The 19452-nt window shown below is 41.7% G+C and overlaps 1 protein-coding gene across 3 annotated transcripts in view; it reads left to right on the top strand.

The window, feature by feature from the left end:
* The first annotated feature begins 1336 nt into the window (after positions 1 to 1336).
* DAAM1 (dishevelled associated activator of morphogenesis 1) overlaps positions 1337 to 19452 on the top strand; it is a 162837-nt gene continuing 144721 nt past the window's right edge. Inside the window, exon 1 of one of the 3 annotated variants that reach the window (XM_026480400.4) lies at positions 1337 to 1565. The gene's annotated coding sequence lies outside the window, so the exon portion shown is untranslated. Of the gene's footprint in view, positions 1712 to 14815; positions 15188 to 19452 lie in introns of those variants that run through there. The other 2 variants (XM_048220165.2, XM_057318728.1) reach the window with 2 other exon arrangements.

Here is a 19452-nt window from a genome sequence, read left to right as displayed (position 1 = left end):
TTTTTCTCTTGAACCCAAGTTAATGTTGCATAATGAAATGAAAAAATAAGAGTGATAAGCTTTCCACCAATAATTAGGTGGAGTTGTTTGAAATCTTAATCGCAAACTTTTTTTTTTTTTTCACAAGATGTACAGTCTTTTAGAGATTTTGCCAGTGGAAATAAGGGTGTGAGCTGATCCTTATTTGTGATTGAGATACATCAAGTGCCATTATAATTTGCCTTTACAACTGGAATAACTAGATGCATCGATTTCTTTTATCCACTTAAAAAGACACCTGGAGATTTGCTCTCAGTGTTAATTTCTGATAGTACTTGGTATTCATTGAATAATGAAAAATGTCACGGAAAAATTTTACATATTGAAAATAAAATCTTCCTAAAGGGTCAGAACTCTGCTACACACCTTTTGCTTACCTTTAACTAAACATTTGGCTGTATTAAGATCATGGCATTCTTGAACAGCACGCTGTTGTTTGGTTTAAGTCATTTAAAAAATATTTGAGAGAAAGGTATGGAAAATGAGGGCAGAGTGTTGTGGATTTAAAAGTACATATATACATATGTGTTGTTTATTAAAACTTCAGACAAGGAGGTCGTCTTCCTGGGAGTTGAGAGCCATCAGAGCGGGAAGCCAGCTGCAGCGAAGAACAAAAGCATGGCTGCGCGATAGCACTATCTCTGCAGCAGCAGCAGGCTCCCTGATGGAGGGTTGCCGCGACTGTCTGTCTATTACACCGCATTTCTATTAGTGACAGCCTCCGTTATTCCGTCAGCTCAGCCAACTAAGCTGTTGCCTGCGTTCTGGTTGGTCACCCGGACTCCGTTAAATGGGAGAAGGAAAGAGGACAGAAAGGTGAATTGTAGTAAGTGGGTCACACGGGGATTTCTCTTCTTCGGGGCCTGCATCGTCTCATCCTCGGGGACGTGGGGGAATTCCAGGACCGCTTTTAACCCAGAAACCAGTGCGTCCTATTAATTAGTTTCTACGCGCAAGGACGGTAGTGAAAGGCTTAATCTTCTCTTTCCAGCTGGGGCCAAGAGCCGGGTTGATCAGAGCTGCCTGGCCCTTGCGCACCAGCGCCGGACCCCTGGTGGCCCTCCGAGCCCGCACTGGGCAGAGTGGAGGTCAAGTCAAAGGGCACGACCGCAGGGTGCCCTCCCCCCACCCCCTCGCCCGCGCTGTCCGCAACTGGGCTTCTTGAACGACCACCGCTAACACTGCAAGGCTGGAGGGCGGGGAGGGGGCGGGTCCCGGCGGGGGCGGGACCAAGGGGAGGGGACCAAGCGGCCGAGGAATACTTCGGGAAGTGTAGTTCTGTGACCCCAGTTAGCGTAGCTACTTGGGCTGTGCTTGTGAGACTCAGACTACAACTCCCAGGGGTGTGCGGGACCGACTGGGGAGTCCATGCGCAGTGGGCGCCACATTGTATCCTATCAGGCGAGGAGAGGGTGATGTCACCTGCGAGTTGGTAACCTACGAGCGGCTGTGAAGGAAACTGTTTAACCGGATCCCATTGTACCCGGAGCGCAGAGCCGCCTTTCCAGCATGCAGGGGCTGCTCAGGTAAGGGGGACGTGCCGCCTCGCTCGCCGCACTCATTCATTAAGTAGCACCGCGCGGTGGCGCGGGGGTGGGCGCGCTTCTTCGGGCCCAGAGCTGGGTTCGCCGCGCGCCCTCCCGCTGCCTCCTCGGAGCCCCAGGGCCAGTAGGTAAATATTAAACCCGTCCTTCAGGTTGGGTCTGGGTGGGAACGGGACCTAGACAGCTCCCGGCTGCCAAGCTGGGTTTGGGAAAATGGCTGCAAGCGCGGCGAAAAGCAAGGCGAGCCCGGAGGAAGGCGCCCCCGAGGACAGGGATCCCTCCCTCCTTTCTTTCTGAGGCGCTGGGATGCCAAAAGAGCAGGCAGGGTACCACTCGCCGCCTTGCTGCGGGCTCCCGAGGCTGCGCCGGTGGGGCGCCGGGGGGGGGGGCGGTCGTGGCCTCGGCTGGGGGCTGCGGGCCCTGCAGCCTTCGGGAGCTGCTGGCCCGGGAGGCTCCGAGGCAGGCGTGGTGGACTCGGAGGTGGCGACGGGGAAGGAGGAACTCGTTTACCCGCCGGCCCGCTTCCGAGCAGAACCCCAAACATCCTTGCAGTTCTCACTTCAAGCTTTATTCGAAAGGGACGGGGTGACTAATTCCGAGAAAGTTGGAAGGTAAAGGTCTCACAGGAGAGGAGGGAAACCCGCGCTGCGGAAGGAGCAAGGGGGTGTTGGCGGACAGCAGTGAGGGGAGGCTGCGCGGCGGGCGAAGCGGGTTCGAGGCGCCGCAGAGCGCTCCCGCCTCTCCGCCTGGGAAAGGTGCATCTTGGTTCCCCTTCTCTGATTGCTCCCTCCACAAAGAGCACCTGAGCGGGGGCGAAGCATCTGCCCAGAGTTTTGGGCTGGGAGGTGGTAAGGCGGTGCGGGGTGTCGAATAATCTAATGATGAGGCTCTCTGTGGGGCAGGAGGGCTGGGCAATAGGAACCAGCTGGTGTCGAAAATCCAGGTGCTTGTGATGGGCTTGCCCTATACTTGAGACGCGCTCGAGGCCCGAGAACTCTGTCCTCAGGATTTCCTTTCCCTAGCACCCTCATTCTTTCGTATACTCATTCATTCATCAAACCCCGCGAATGGCTCAAGTGGCTCACAGCCTGGCGTTGGGGTGTTTTGTTCCCCCTCTTCAAAAAATATCTTAGTAGGCCCAGGAATAGATAACTACGCTTTATTTCCTCCAACTCTGTCCCCCACCCCATCTCCACCAGCGGGAGAGCATCAAGAGCAAATGCTACCCGTGACCGTTTTGCTCTTATGGAGTTGGTAGTTGCTTAAGACTGGGGAAGGACCCAGTTAATTGAAGCGGAGTTTGTCTGCAAGATGAATCCCGTTGCCATGGCGACTCCTGCCGTCGGAATCTTAACTGCTCCCACTGCTGTTTCAATTCGATGTGGCTCTGCGGGCAGCTGGGAGGGCGTGGCCAGTGGGTGTGGTCAAATGCTCGTTCCGGGCCCAGCTGCTCTCTCTTCTTCACCCGTTTCACAGCCCAGGCCTCTCGCCTTTCTCTTAGAAGTAGCTTGGACGCAGTTCAGGACCCCTTTCCCTCTCGTGTGCGGGTACCTGGACTCTCCCCTCTCCGGAAGTAATCGTTTGGAGCCTTTTGCCTGAGGCAAGCTCTGAAAATTACAATGGAATGATCTCTTTTGCCTTTCAGGCTAGATGCATAATTTTCCTAATACCTGACAGTGTTAGAGGCAGCTTTCTCAAGGAGGGCGTGTCCTCTGTTTTGCATGAAGAGAGCTCTCTGGCCACCAGTAAAGGGCATCAATTTGCTCTAGGTGCAGCTCTCTGGAAGTTTATAGGGACGATTAATGACTGAGCTTGAATTATGGAAGTCAGTATCATCCTTTGGGGTTCTCATAAAATCTAAAAGCCTGCCGCCTGCCTAAAGGATGCAGGTCCTTGAGAATGAAGCAGACTGGGCAGGGATCTGGGAGGCCTGGGTCCTGCCCTGGCTCTGTCATTGCTGGCTACCCCACCCTGCGGTTAACCCTTTACCTCCAGGGACCTCGGTCAGTAGTAATGTGGGGGAGGAATAGAGAGGGTTTCCCAAAGTTGATTCTACCTATAAAACCTTGTGACTCTACGAAGGACATGGTCATTGTCTTTTCTCAAAATAATCTGAAGATGAGTTAAATTCAGCTTCTGACACTGTGGCTTTGGCTTAATATCTCTGAGCCTTAGTTGTATCACTTGACTGGCAAAATAGCCCTGGCTCTTCATGGCAGCCCTTCAAAGTGGGCAAGGCAGCCATATTACTATTTATAATAATAGTTCTAATATTACTAGTATATTCCCTGTATCTGGACTTCTATTTATCCTTGTATCTTAGAATTGTTTAGATTTTGCCTTTTTATAGATTCTTGAATACAGTTATTTGTAATTTAATTGCATTAAATGTAATAGAATTACACAAATATCTTGTTTACCTTCTGCTTTTATTACATACCAAGGTGGATTATCACAGATATTGCAGTTAAGGGGGGAGAAGGCTGTATCTGTGAGTGTGTATGCGTGTGCATTCGTGTGCAGGTAAATGCTTGGGGATGCTGAGTGCCAGGTGGTTGACATTCATCATCTTGTTTTAAGTGGGTGGTTACATTCTCATGAGAAACAGAATCAGAAATTGTCACTCTTTATTTTTGTCCTAGAACTTACCATTGACTGAAAATCTCCGTCAGTATCTGTTTATTTCTTGTGTCCCTATAAGTCTGACAGCAGTTCTAATGTGCGGCTTTTTTCCCCACTCCCCTAAGGTCTTTGAGGGTAGAGTCTTTGTCTGGTCCTTCCCTGTCTCTCTAGCAATTAGTGTTTGTCCGCTGGTAGGTATTTAATAAATATTTGTTGAGTCAATAGTAGAACCATGATTGGAGATTCAAGATTGCATTCTTTCCATTGACAGTTCTGGCATCAACTGTAATCTTCCTGTAGCTTTCTGTGAAGTAGTTGCATCTCAGCATAGATGAAAAACTCCCATGTAGCACATAACTTGAACTAAGAAAAGGCCTCCGTGTGTTTGAAATAGATGTATTTGTAATTATTTGCTTTTGGAATATATTCACTCACGAAGACATCCCCCCCCCCTTAAAATTCTTGTTACAGTTCTTAATACAATTCTTATTACTCCAAAGCAGATATTTGTAGATTTCTCTTGTACTATCCTTGACCCAGATAACTTTCCCAGGAGGTGTATGACAGAAGAGAAAGAGAGACACCAAGGCAAAGATAACTAGAGGCTTTGCCAGGCCACCTCTGGTACCAGAGGCACCATTTGGGTAGAGGAGCTGGACAATGGCTCTCTCATCTGGGGTCAAGTGTACCCCAAAACAGGATCAGTTGTCCCATGCTGGCTAATGTGAAAGAAGAAATGGGGGTAGGAAACATTTGTCCAGTATTTGTAACATTCTGTTATCATCCATTCTGTGGGTTTTTAGAAGTATAAATTAGTAAGGAGGCGTGATAGTAGCGAGGGTGCAGTGGGTCGTGTCCTTGGGTGGTGCTTACAGGAGCTTAGTGAGTCGGTGCCAAGGAATTTGAATCCTGGCTTTCTTGCTCTGTGGATAGGCTCTGGGTGTTAAGAATGCCTGTGTGTCTGTGTGTGGTTTTGTTCGAGCTACTTTGTTTAAAAGGCTGCTTTTAGTGTTGGTGCTATGGTCATCAGAACAAATAAGGTGTTTACAAACAAAACATGGTTAAGATTGAAAGTGTTTCATTGTGTAAATATTTTGGGGATGCTATAAAGAGTGGCTTTGGCTTGAGAATCTTGAGGTCTTCTGTGAAATCACTTAAAAAGTTACAGCTGTTGGATCAGGGGAAACAAGCTTTTCCAACAAAGCTTGGTACCACTGACGGCCTTAGGTGTTCGGTTCAGGAAATAATCACAGAGCTTGTAACTTCTGTGGGGCCCTCCCTGGCTTCATGTCATGCTCCTGGTATTTCCAAGTTTTAAGGCTATCCTTCTACTGCAGGAAACAAAGCAACTTTGCCAATTTAGGTTAGCAAACTTTTTAAATTCTAGGGAGGGCACAGTCAAAATGAAATTTTTTCTATTCTGTTTTGTGATTTTTCTTCTTTGAATAAGGGATGTGGACTACTGTCACTTATATTGGCATTACGATTTCTAACTCGGTAATGGAAGAAATCTTCCAAATGAGTCGAGTATGTATCCTAAACACTCACAGAATCTGTTCTTAGTGATCTTCCCGAGAGCTCAGTTTAGAGGCGTCTGATTGCACAGGTGCTATTTAAGAAATCAGTAAGGAGGGCAGTTTCTCTATGTGGCTCTATGTGGCATCTGGTTGGTGGGGCAGACTGGGGTGGAGGATACCTCCTTTGAGGTTACATTTGCTTCACGAGTGTACTGTCTTTTTCTGTAGATTGTGTTCAGAGTGGCTGAGGGCGGCTGATAGAGATTGGAATTGAAGGATGCGTCTGAAGTGTCCCCTGCCCCTCCGGTTCCTCCAGGCCACCACTTAGTACCCCCACTGAAAGAGGGACGGATGCAGATGAGATGCAAGTTGATTTCAGTGACCTACATTCCACTCTAGCAGGCTATTTTTGCAGGAAAAAAAAAAGTTTACCTTTTTATTTTCTGGCATCCTTTCCACTGTTCTAGAAGGAGAGAACTGAGTATTTCAAAGTGAGTTTGCACTCATAGTACACAGGTTAAAAAATTAGTGAAACACTAATTAATCCAGGAGTACTGCAGCAAGTATTTGGAGGCCTCTCCCTGTGTCCCCCGCCTGCAGTTAATCTGAGGGTACCAAAATAATGAACTACGAATTTTCCTTGTCGATGTTTAAGCACTCCTGGTTTTTATACCATCTGTGACTTTCTGTGGTAATGGCTCCCCTCATTTGGAATGGGTGCTTCTGAGTTTCTAAATTCTCCTTGTGCTCTCAGATCCATCTTGAGTGCCACAGATTCCAGGAACGCTTCCCTGCTTCAGCTTTTACCGACCGGCTCTGCTCCTTCCTCCTTAGAGCCCATAGCCTGACCGTCGAACCTAACACAGCTAACAGTGCTAATAGTCAAGGTGTGTGAGATGCTTACCTTGTGCCAGGTCCTTCCTAATACTTTACATGGGCTTAACCATTGACTCTTCTCAATAGCTCTATGAGATACGTACTATCATCACCATTTTACAAACTGAGGAGTGAAGAAGTTAAGGAACTTGCCTAGCTCAGGTCATGCAGCTGGTCAGTGGCAGACTAGGTTAGGGACCCAGGCAGCCTAGTTCTTTACACCCCACACGATTGCTTTGCCTCTGGTTTTCCTGTGTGTTCTGTTCTTTTCTCTCCATCGACTTAGGGGGAATCACAACTTCCTTTGTATCTCTTAATTCTGAAACAGTGCTGGGTCATTAAGTGCTGGGCCGATTGAGAGTAAAAATGCTTCTTCAGTGAATGGTTCCTTAAGTCTGACTTTCTGGAGCAGCAAATGTTGCATGAGATTAAAAATGTTGCATTTGTGTGTTTGGATGATAACACTTTTGAACTCCCTCCTTTTGGCTATGTGGGTGATAGGCAAATTATTTGAAAAAAGAAATGCTCTTATATGCCATCTCTAAATCCATTTGGAGCCTGTCCAGCATTAGACTGTATTTGTTAACTGAGATAACTTTTCAATAGGTTGAATCTCTTATCTGAAAAAAAAAACAAAAAACAAAAAAACCAAACCCTTCTCACCCAGAACAGAGCCACAGAAGCCTGCCTGGTGAGTTAAGACTCCCATAACTTCTGAGCTTCCCTCCTCCTTGTTGTCTTTTAACATAAATTGTGAAAGCTCTTTTGAAAGGGAAGTAATGAAAACTTGAGTAGTAGTCAAACATGTAATCTAATATTGGGTTATCCTTAGATATTAAAATAAGCTTTTTTATTTCCCACCTCAGAAAGGAGACTTTTATTTATTTTTACAGTGGAGTAAATTTGGTGTCAAATAAACGATTGCAGTTCTTTTAAACCGTAGCCACTATTGTGAATTAAATGGAGAAACGGGGGAAAGCAGGTTCAGTTTCCAGTGTAGCTGGTACGATTTCCTGACTTAAAATAGATCTTTTCCTTTTGGCTGAAAACTGGATATTGTGCCACTTTGACAGTATTTAATGAAGACAATTGAGTAAAACTCAAACCGTGTCATTTAGGGAAATAATAAGAAAGTTATGCCCTAACAATATATTGCCAGGAAAAGACAATGAAAACAAAGGCTTATTAGTCATTAGGCTACTCAAACATAATATTCATTCAACAGACATTGATTTCAGGAGCTTTTTTTCCCCCCATTCATCTTGTTACACTTCCTAAGTATGTCAATCACCTTTAGTAATAAACTGAGTTCATTCTGTTCTATAAATTGCACCAGGATTAGAATTGAAGGTACCTTGTATTCTGCCAGGTACATAATTAGGGTCAACTATTAAACTGGTCTTTGTCCTTTTCATTTCTGGAAAAAAAAAAAAGTCTCCTGTGCGATTGGCAAACATTGCCCATCTGATGGGCTTTCTGAATTCAGGCTTCCAAGATTAGATAGCCCAGATCCCAGCTTTGGGCATGGTCTGGGCAATAGAGATGCCCACCTTTTGTTTTTTGAAATGGGTTTTTATATTCTGCTTTTTGGCTAAGCTCAGTTGTTAGTGATACACAAACCAGATCAAGGCCATGGCTTAGTTTTGCCTTGTTTTAGAGCCACAAACTGTACTGTAATTTTAGTCAACGTTTTTTTTTTTTTAATTTTTAAAAATTTAATTTAATTTAATTTTTTTTTTTTTAAGTAGGCTCTGTACCTAAGGTGGGGCTTGAACTCACAACCCTGAGATTAAGAGTCCCATACGCAGGGGCACCTGGGTGCCTCAGTCAGTTAAGTGGCAGACTCTTGATTTTAGCTCAGGTCATGATCTAAGGGTCCTGAGATCACCCTGTGTCGAGTCCTGTGTCAGAGTCTCTCCCTCTCTGCCCCTTACCGCTCGCACTCGCTCTCTTTCTCTCTCTCAAATAAATAAATCTTTAAAAAAAGAAAAAGTTGGGGCGCCTGGGTAGCGCAGTCGTTAAGCGTCTGCCTTCAGCTCAGGGAGTGATCCCGGCGTTCCAGGATCGAGTCCCACATCGGGCTCCTCCGCTGGGAGCCTGCTTCTTCCTCTCCCACTCCCCTGCTGTGTTCCCTCTCTCGCTGGCTGTCTCTCTGTCAAATAAATAAATAAATAAAATCTTTAAAAAAAATAAATAAAATAAAAATAAATAAAAAAAAGAAAAAGTTGCATGCTCTACTGACCGAGCCAACAAGGTGCCCCCCCTCCCCTTTTTTAAAAATTCATCATGCTCTTGGCAACAAAGGAGACTAGACCGTACCCTGTGGATATATTAATGCATAGCCGGCACCACAATGGCACAAGATGGTGCCATGTTATAAAATGAACTGTGGGGGTCTTAGTTTTTTCAGACCCCATAAGTTAGAGGCAAGACTTTGCGAGCAATTTGCTAAGGAACTATATGCTTTTGACAGGTGTCCTATGAAGAGTGGGTTAGAACTAAGAGCAGCTTCCTAAAACTTTGCCGAAGTCTTTTCTGTTGCTTGGGGATGTGACAAATCATTAGTGGACGTTTTGGTGCTATTTCTTGGCTTTGCTATTCTTCCATAAAACTTCCACAGGCTTGCATCGTAGAAGAAGGAAGGATGGTGGTCAAAATCATTCACAGGGTGAGTTAGCTATATGAATAATATATGTCCATATTTGTATTCCTTTCACAGAGATTTGGTAAAACTGAGCAGTGAATTGTCAAGACATGAGTTAAGTTAGAACCTGTAGGGTTTTTTTTTTTCCTTTTTTAAAAAATTTAAATTAAAGTTAGTTAACATATAGTGTAGTATTGGTTTTAGGAGTAGGATTTAGTGATTCATCATTACAAATAACACCCAGTGCTCATCCCAACTAGTGCCCTCTTTAATGCCCGTCACCCATTTAGCCCATCCCCCCACCCACCTCCCCTCAGGCAACTCTCTGTTTATTGTCTATAGTTAAGAGTCTCTTATGGTTTGCCTTCCTCTCTTTTTTTTAATTTTTCCTTTCCTTCCCCTATGTTCATCTGTTTTGTTTCTTAAATTCCACATATGAGTGAAATCATATTTGTCTTTCTTTGACTTATTTTGCTTAGCATAATATACCCTGGTTGCATCCATGTTTTGCACGTGGCAAGATTTCATTCTTTTTGATGGCTGAGTAGTATTCCGTTGGTCACACACACACACACACACACCCCCACACACCCCCACACACCCCATCTTCTTTTCTACGACAAGAGGTTTAGACTAAGGGCCCCTCAAAATCCTGAGAATTTGTAACCAAAAATATTCTAAAAAGTTAAAGGAAATGATGAAGACAAACCATTTGAAGGTCCTTGCTACATTCCCTACTGTCAAAAGTTGGTGAAATTGTGGATACAGAAAATGTTATATGGTTTCGTCCAAGGTAAGTGACCTAGGATTTATTTTTTTAAATGCACCCCATATTAGTGGTAATTTGATTTAGGATGATGGTGGCAAAAGAAACAACAATAAATTTCTGTTTATTCCCCATTCTGATTTTGTGTGGCAATCTTCTTTGCATGAGAAGTACCCCGTCCCATCCCCCGGAATTACTCAGCGCTCAGTGGTTGTTTGAGCAAAAAGTCAGAGATGGTGTGGAATGAATTGGGCTGGAATTGAAGGCTATGGCTGAGACTACATGGTGTTCTCAGAACGTTAAATGAAAGGCCTGTTATTGTATTTTCACATTTTAAAAATCAAGAATGGAGATTGGATTGGACTGGAAAACCTCTCTGACCCATTTAGGGCTTGACAGTCTGTGTGTAGGTGACACTTCCAGCTGCAGAAGTTCCAGGAACTGTGGCAAGAAACCGCCTTGCCTATGACATTTTCTGCTAAGGGATTGGTTTAAAATAATAAAAAAAAAAAATGCTATTTTTAGTTTGACCCAGTTTCTTTTCAGGCTGTGACTGAAGCTACCTTCTAACATACTCCCTCTTTTCCTACTACACTCCTTGAATTGTAATTTGAGTCTGCAGGAGCAGTGAACCACCTCCTTGTCAGGTCTGCACTCATAGCCTCCCTATGGGCAAAGAAGATTGTCCCCAGTTGGTCAGGTTTCACGTGAGGGGAGCCACAACCACTGACCTCACAAAGGAGGGTGTTTTCCCCCTTAACCTCCTCATTAAGAGCAGGGAGCTATGTGGTAGCAGAGAGGGGGCTGCTTACATTTTAATCCTCCCGTGCTAGATTGTTTTTCTGATGGAATAAGTTGGGGGAAGTAGGTGGAGGGGAGGACAAAGGGGGGTTACTGGGTCTCAGTTATCTTATCATTTGTTTCCCTCTGGATTGCATTGTTTATACTGTCTCCTCAGGCCAGGAATTCCTCCAACAGAAAGCATGCATACACACGGGGATAGTCAGATCCGATCCCGGTTTCCTTCTTCTTGTGTTCCATTTGCTGACTTGGCTTTCCTTGCTACAGCCTACAGCCTGATCTGAAAGGAGGGCTGGAGATACTTAACCTGTTTTTAATTCTTCCGTTATGTGGAAAAGAGATCTTAAAACAGTGACTTGGGGCAAACATGTTAATGTTTTTCTGTTGGGAAAAGAGGATGGTGATGAGTAGGTTTAAGTTTAACATTTACGTATAACTTATTTATGTTGGTAGAGAGTTTAGTCATGAATGTTTGACACCTTGAAATGAAATCTTTTCACCTTTTGGTTGCTGTGATGCAATTGCACAGAGAAGAAAGAAACACCAGTTAATTTTCTGTTCAGATGTCGGTAGTCTTAGCAATTCATTTAAAACTCTTCGGCCTCTGTTTCCTCATCTGTGAAACAATGTGAAAATTCTAAAATTTTGGGAGAATGGTGTCATAAAATAGTGACCACACTTGTGTGGCATTGTGTAATATTGATGTACTATCCACTGGGTGTCCCTAGAATGGAGATCCGGGAGAGGAGAATGCCATTTTCTCACCTTCAGCGTTTCCAACGTTGGCCCCTGCTCTTAGCACTATATATCGGAGATGCTGAAGCTAAGCCCTTAAAATCTGATCCCTAGTCTGTTCTTAATTGAACAGCTTCTAGTTATGTTCCCCTGTCCTGGGGCTCAGGAAGTTCCATAGGGTGTAAGGGATGAGGCTAGACAGTGTTTGGGAGTGATCCTCCAATTCTGTTTAAATCGGTAAACTCTTTAAACCAGAGCTTGACTACCAGTGGTACACAGGGTGGTAGCCAGCTGTCATGTTTTGTTTGGCTAACACAGTGTTATTTTTAAAGATGATTTTAGTGAGCATTTACACTCTGATTTGGTACAGGCCCCACCACACCCTAGTGCCTCCTACACAGCCACTTGATGTGATATTTCTTTATCTCCTCGGACCTTGAAGGCATTTGAGTTTGGATCCCTATTTTAAAGTAAATTAAAATTGTAATGAGAGTCTCTTCACAGCAGTGGGCTGGCAAATGACCCAATCCGGGGTTCCTCCACTTCAGTGTGATTGGCATTTTGGACAGGATAATTCTTTGTTGTAGGGGGCTGTACTGTGTACTGTAGGATGCTTAACAGCATCTTTGGCCTCTACCCCCTAGGTACCAGTAGCAACCTTTCCCCCAGTTGTAACAACCAAAACCATCTCCAGACATTGCCAGATGTCCCCAGAGGGGGCAAAATTGGCCTTGGTTGAGAGCCAGCTGACAGATTTTGGATAGCCTGAGAACTTTAAACATTGGATAAGGCTTGGGTATTTAGGGATAAATTGGAATTCATCTGGGAAACCGAGCTACCCTGCTGTTTTTATTTATTTGGGCAGTTGGTGAGAGCAAAGTAAAGGTCAGTGGATTAGACCCTATGAGGTCATTTCTCCATTCTTCCATGACCACTGCCTGGGAGGCCAGCCACATTTTAAGGACATATTCTTGGTCACAACAGGGGACTCCGTGAGACACTGATGCTGGGTCAGGGCAAGCCCACCAGAGCTAGTGGGTAAACAACTTTGAAGCCCGTGGCCTGTGTTGGTTGGTCAGTAATGTTATCTGTGGATAAAGAAGATGAGGCTTTGGGGAAAGAAAAGGTTGGCTCTGTCATTATTGTCAAAGGCCAAAATGCTTAGAAAAAGGGAGGGGGGCTTCAACCTTTAAAAATGACAGCTTATCTCACATTAGCAGTGTGGGAAGAGCTCTGAAAAAGATTAACAGAGTGATGTTTCATTTTTTTTTTTTTTCCTCTCCCTCAACCAAGAATGTCTTTAAAACTTGAGTCTAAAACTTGGGCTTTGGCAACACTCAAACTTGGCTCTCAGAAAACCATTGGTAAGATTTTCAGTGTACATAAGCGGAATGTTACGAAGTTCTAATTAACCAACCCAAGCTCAGGTCTTGAGCAACTAATGCAAAGATAATGCTTCGGGGAGCACATAGCTTCAGTTAAAACAGAAGCCAAAGTTCTTTCTCAGAGGGTTAGGTGGGACTTCTGAAGGGGTCCATGCCTCTTACTGAAGGTGTTTGTTGGTTCTCTGCCCTGGATGGGAGTCAGAATATCCTCTGTGGTGGTTATAAAAAGGAGGTATATCAGGATTCTGATTCAGTAGATGTCCGGGTTTGGGCCTAATCTCCAGGATTCTTAAAGCTCCCGAGGCAATTCCGATACTTAGCCAGGACTGAAAACAGTGGATGAGCAAAAGATCTGAAAAATTTGAGATATTACCTTCTTTTCAGGATGATTCCCTAGGAGATTCAATTCAATTCACCTATTGTTTAAAGGAAAAGGAAACATAACCCACCCCATTACAAATGGCAAACACCGATAGTGCCTTTGAGATAAAGTGGGTGGGAGAGTGGTAGTAGTAAATGCTCTTACTAGCTTCTATTCTAGAAAACTCCAGATCCTAGAAAGGATCTAGATAATTTCACGGCTATGTTTCACTGAGCGAGTTTCCCATCAGACTCTTCTGGCTTCATAAACATAGGGTAGATTTGTTTGTTGCAAGTTTCTTTCCTTAGCCTATGCCATGTGCCAGGATGGAGCTCAGACTACAAAGTCCCAGAGTTATAAATACTAAAGGTGGAAAATAGAATAAAATGGCTCCTTTTACTTGGATTCCACTTAGAATTTCAGATCCAGATTTTTTTTTTTTTTTTAATGATTTTTTATTATATTATGTTAGTAACCATACAGTACATCCCCGGTTTCCGATGTAAGGCTCGATGATTCATTAGTTGTGTATAACACCCAGTGCACCATGCAATACGTGCCCTCCTTTCTACCCATCACTGGTCTATCCCATTCCCCCACCCCCCTCCCCTCTGAAGTCCTCAGTTTGTTTCTCATAGTCCATAGTCTCTCATGTTTCATTCCCCCTTCTGATTACCCCCCCTTTCTTTATCCCTTTCTTCCCCTACCGATCAATCAGATCCAGATTTCTATCAAGCATAGCAGAGGCAAGGGAATAACTAAGTTTCAGGGGGATATATGCTAGGCATTTTATGGACCATCTCATAAGCCATGGAAGCAACACCTTAAAATATTCATTCATTCATTTATTCATTTGGCTTGTAGAAAATGTTTTAATGTTGGGTGTGAACATTTAAGAATGCTTTTTTAAATTCCAGATTTTTGCCTTTGGAATACAGAACACTTGTTTTACTTAAATAAAGCTCAGATCATCCTCCGTCTTCAGCTTCTGATATAAGCAAATTACATTGTGCAATAGGGGAAGAGTCTCTCCAGTGAAAGATTTTTTGCTTCCACTGGCAAGTAATTTCATGTTCTGTGTATTTGGATCATGTCCGTGTTTTCAAAGGAATGTTCACAACATCAGTTATAAGAAGCAGTATTCTACACTCCCGAATCACAGTTTTTCCAGTATTTGTTATGCCCATGGATCAAATCTTCTACCCTCGGTTCTTCCCCAAGTGTTGATTTTGTGTTTCAGGTGACCAATGTTTTCTGGTACTAGAGAAAAATTACATGGTATTAAAGAAGGAATGACAGTTTAAAAGACAGAATACAAGGTTTCTTTTTAAGGGTGCTGAAAATGTTCTAAAAATCGTGGTGATGGTTACAGTTTGTAAATATACTAGAAAACCACTACACTGTACATTTTAAATGGGTGAATTTTATGGTATATGAATTTTATGTCTCAATAAAGCTGTTAATTTTTTAAAAAGGCTAAAAAGAATCCTAAGTGCAACCTTAGAAATAGAATTTTAGACCTTAGGGATAATACCCATGACATACTTTCCCATTTCTTTTCTTCCTGTACATCTCAATTTTTTCCCCTAAATAACATGTGTAAAATGGACAAAGGATAGTTGTGATAATTCTTTAATATTTATGGACCACCTAGGACGTTGGAAACTTTGTTATAAAGAAATGGACTTTGGCTCCCATTTTTTTTCACACCTCCTACTCGTGAGCTAGGGCATTGCAGGATAGAATGCTCTGTACTGTTTTATACCTGCTGTGATGAAAAGCTAAAGGTTTTGGTGATACATTTGGCTTAGTCACAATTTGCTTTAAACTTGTTCCATATGATTATTTTGCAGGATTTTTCTGCTGTAGAAGTCTTCGCACTGTAAAAAGCACTCAAGTATGTAATCTTGCCTGTAAAGCTAACTGTGTGTGTTGGATAAGGAATATTTCATTTATAAGGGATTATGTAGCTCAAGGTTTCTCAAATTTGGATTCACGATCCTTTGAGAGGCACTGCATTAAAAGTTAAATTGCCGAATGTTTAGGTACTCACTTAGTGCCAATGGGATCATAAACTCATGTGCAGAAGGTGGGTTGTGAGGTACTGTGGTGTACTCTTCGGGTATCAGATGCTTATCCAGGCATATTAGTTTTATTGCTATGTAACAAATTACCACAAATTTAGTGGTTTAAAACCCCACCAGGTCAGAAGTCTGGGCATGCTGTGGCTAGGTTCTCTGCTTAGGGTCTCAGCAGGCTAAAATTCACGTGTCAGCTAAGGCTGCAGTTCTCATCTGGGGCTCAGGGATCCTTCCATGCTCCATAGTTGTTGGCCGAATTTATTTCTTTGTGACTGTAGGACTGAAGATTGCTAGCTGTCAGCCAGTGACTGTTTTTAGCTCCTAGAGGCCACCCACATTTCATGTCATGTGGCCCACCTTGGCAGTTTACACACAGATGTTTCCTTTCTTACAGGCTAGCTGAAGCACATCTCTCTGACTTCCTTTTCTGCCATCAGCCAGAGAAAAGGCTAAGTTTAAGTTCTCACCTGATTAGGTCAGACCCACCCAGCATAATCTCCTTTAACCATATAATGTATCATAACCATGAGAGTAACGTATCATATTCATAGGTTCCATTCTCAAAGGGTAACGGGAGTGTCGTTTAAAATTCTGCCTATCATACCAGATAGCAGAAATTATGCCAGTTTTTACTGTTGATGATTATTAAGATGAACATCCAGAAATCTAGGAAATAAATGATACCGCACAAATATGCTTCTGGACCCCTTCTGTCTTCCTAAAATATCTCCCTCTCAGATTTATGGCTTTCCATTCCTACTTTTCTTGTTTCAAGTACAGTGAAAATGAAGATACTTTAAAAATGTTTTATTACTGAATGTTCCCTACACACATACACCCATGTCGAATGACTAATATAGCTAATATGAGAATTTTACGTGTATCCACAGCTTCATCAATGATAATTCATGGTGAATCTTTCATTTTTACCCCCAACTACTTTACATCAACTCTGGGATTTTTTTTTTTTTAAGATTTATTTATTTATTTGAGAGAGAGAGATTGAGAATCTCAAGCGGGCTTCGAGCCCAACCTGGAGCCGTATGCAGTGGTCGGACATTCAACTGAATGAGCCACTCAGGTGCCCCAACTCAGATTAGTTTAAAGCAAATTCCAGACACCTTATAATTTCACCTGTAAATATTTTAGTATTTATATCCAAAAATATCAGGACTCTCTTTAAAGATGTAACTAAAATACAATTTTCATACATAAGATAATTTATATTATTTTTTTAAAATTACCAAACATCTTTATCAACTTTCAAATTTACACTTTTTAAAAAGTTTGTTAACTCAAGATTCCAGTAAGGTTCATATATTGCAGGGTTTTTTTTTTTGTTGTTGTTGTTGTTTTAATATATGTATTCCTTAAGCCTCTCTAAATCCTGTGCAACATTTTTCTTCCTAACATACTTATGAAAGGAACTGGGCTATTTGTCCTGTAGAATTTCTCACAGTCTAGATTTCGTGGTATAACATCGCTCTGTTTCCTCCATTTCCTGCAAATTAGTGAAGATGAAAATAATTGATGCCCTGGACCTGTCTGGTCACTAGCAGTAGAAAAGCTTATTTGGTGAAAGGAATGTATAATTTACTAGATTCATGTTTGTATGGATATTTAGAAAAATATTTGGGAGTGGAGCAAGTATGTTAGGTTTTTTGGACTCCTATTACTGTACTTAGAGTGCATGAATCAGTGCAGGTTAAATTCCTATAGGAAATATACAACATATAGATTCATTAGGTGATACTTAGATTTGTTTAGTTTTTTGGCCTAGTGTTTTTGTTAAATTGGATTTTAGCTTCCATAAAAGGAAAAAAAAAATCTTCAGGAGAAAGGTATTTCATTTTTGAGTTTTGGAAAATAACCAAATTTTAAAAATTGTGAAGATCACAAAATAATTGCTTTTTTGTAATAGGGCTATGCTAATTATTTATTTGTAGGCTGTCCAAAGACCTATCCTTTGTCCTCAAAGAACATGATGTGTATTTAAAATTCTTAACATTGAAATATTTTTAAAATATGAAACACTTAATATTGTTTTAGGAGAGCAATTTTATATGACTGCCATTGAAAGAAAGAAGAGGTTATCTAATTTAAATTTTGTTTTGAAGGAAAAAATAGCATTGGGTTGAGATAAGTAACAGCTTAATTAGACCATAATTACTTAGACTAGGGGATACAGAACTGTTTCTATAAAGGGACAGGTAGTAAATATTTTCAGCTTTGTAGGCCATGTTGTTCCTGTCAGCTATTCAATTGTGCCATTTTGTAGGAAAAATAGCTGTAGACGGTATGTGAACAAATGGGTGTGGTAAGTCGGGGAGAAGTGATATCTTGACAATATTGAGTGTTCTTATCCATACACGTGGATTATTTCTCCATTTATTTTGTTCTTTGATTTCATTCATTAGAGTTTTATATTTTCTTCTTATAGATCTTGTACATACTTTATTAGACTTCTGCCTAAGTATTTAATTTTGGGGAGTATCTAATATCACGGGTATTGTTTTTAATGTCACTTTTCACTCTTTTGTTGTTGGCTTATCGGAAAGCAGTTGAGTTTTATTATTAACCATGTATCCTGCAACCTGGCTTTTGTTTTTTTGTTTGTTTGTTTGTAGATAGTCTTTATCAAGTTGAGAAGGTTCTTTTTTATTCCTAGTTTACAGAGACTTGTGTTTTTGTTTTCTTTTTAAAATCATGAATGGGTGTTGGATTTTGTCAAATACTTGTCCTGCATCTATTTATATGATCATGCGATTTGCCTACCTGGGATGAATCCCACTTGACTGTAGTGTATAATTCACTTTACATGTTGTTGGGTTCAATTCGCTAATTTTTGGGGGAAGATTCTTACATCTGTATTCATTAGAGATACTGCCCTATTTTTTTTTGGTAACATATTTGTCTGGTTTGCTATGAGCATTATGTTGGATTAACAGAATGAGTTAGGAAATATTCCCTCTACTTATATTCTCTGAAAGAGATTATAGAGAATTGGTATAATTTTTTCCTTAAATATTTGGTAGAATTCACCAGTGAACCCATCTGGGCCTGGTGCTTTCTGTTTTAGAACGTTATTAGTTATTGAGTTCTCTGTTTTTATTCGTGTTAAGGCCTGCATGCAGAAACTGATCTGTTTCTGGATAGTTGATGCTAAAGGATAATTTTCAGAGTTAAAAAAAAATAAGATTCTCAAAATTATAAACACATCAACAATTTTATTTAACTTATTAGTGAAGGAACCAGTAAGATGTTAGGACCAGTTCAAAAGATAATTTGAAAAAAACATATATATCCGTCTGTCTGTATATCCATCAATCCATCTACCTGTCCACAATCAGAAATGCTGAAATAAATTTGTAGTAGATACAAAACTAGTTAATATCCTAAAGGACTATAAAAATTAATGTTTTTCTTGTATGTATGTAAATGAGTTATATCTCTACCAGGCAAAATCTCTTTTTTTGCTATTGATAAGGGCCATTACATTGCTGTGTGTTTTTCTACGAATTAACTTTCCTACGGCTACAGAGCTGTGAAATAGTCTGGCCCAGTGGGTTCTCAAATTTTTTTTTTTAAGGATGCTTTGATCCTATAAAGTATTAAAGACCCCAAAGAAATTTGTGTAATGTATTAATTAGATTAGAATTGGAATTGAGAAACTTTAAAACTATTCTTTCATTTTAAAAAAATGATGAAACCTATTTAGTGTTATCATCAGAGTGATGACTTCATCATGGGTAATTGAAAGTTTTGGAAAATTCCACTGTGTACTTGTTGAGAGAATGAGAGAGAAATGGCAAATAACATCTTGATATTATTATGAAAATAGTTTTGAACTCATAAACACCCTGACAAGGCCTGAGGCTCTCCAGGCCTCCCCAAACCACATTTTGAGAACCACTGGCCTATTTAAAAGGGGGGGAAAAAAAAGGTCAAAGATAATCCCTGGAGGACCTGCTGTACCACAAATAGCATTCTACTGAAAAGATACCCAGTAATCTGTTTTGCCTGTTTCTAAATCTTGTTTTTTTTCTTAACAGTAGTCCCTCCTTTGACAAAATGTCCTCCT

The sequence above is a fragment of the Ursus arctos genome, unplaced genomic scaffold (assembly GCF_023065955.2).
Source record: "Ursus arctos isolate Adak ecotype North America unplaced genomic scaffold, UrsArc2.0 scaffold_25, whole genome shotgun sequence".
NCBI classification, from domain to species: domain Eukaryota; kingdom Metazoa; phylum Chordata; class Mammalia; order Carnivora; family Ursidae; genus Ursus; species Ursus arctos.
The sequence above is the reverse complement of the archived record's forward strand: the minus strand, read 5'-3'. Positions and strand labels throughout refer to the sequence as shown.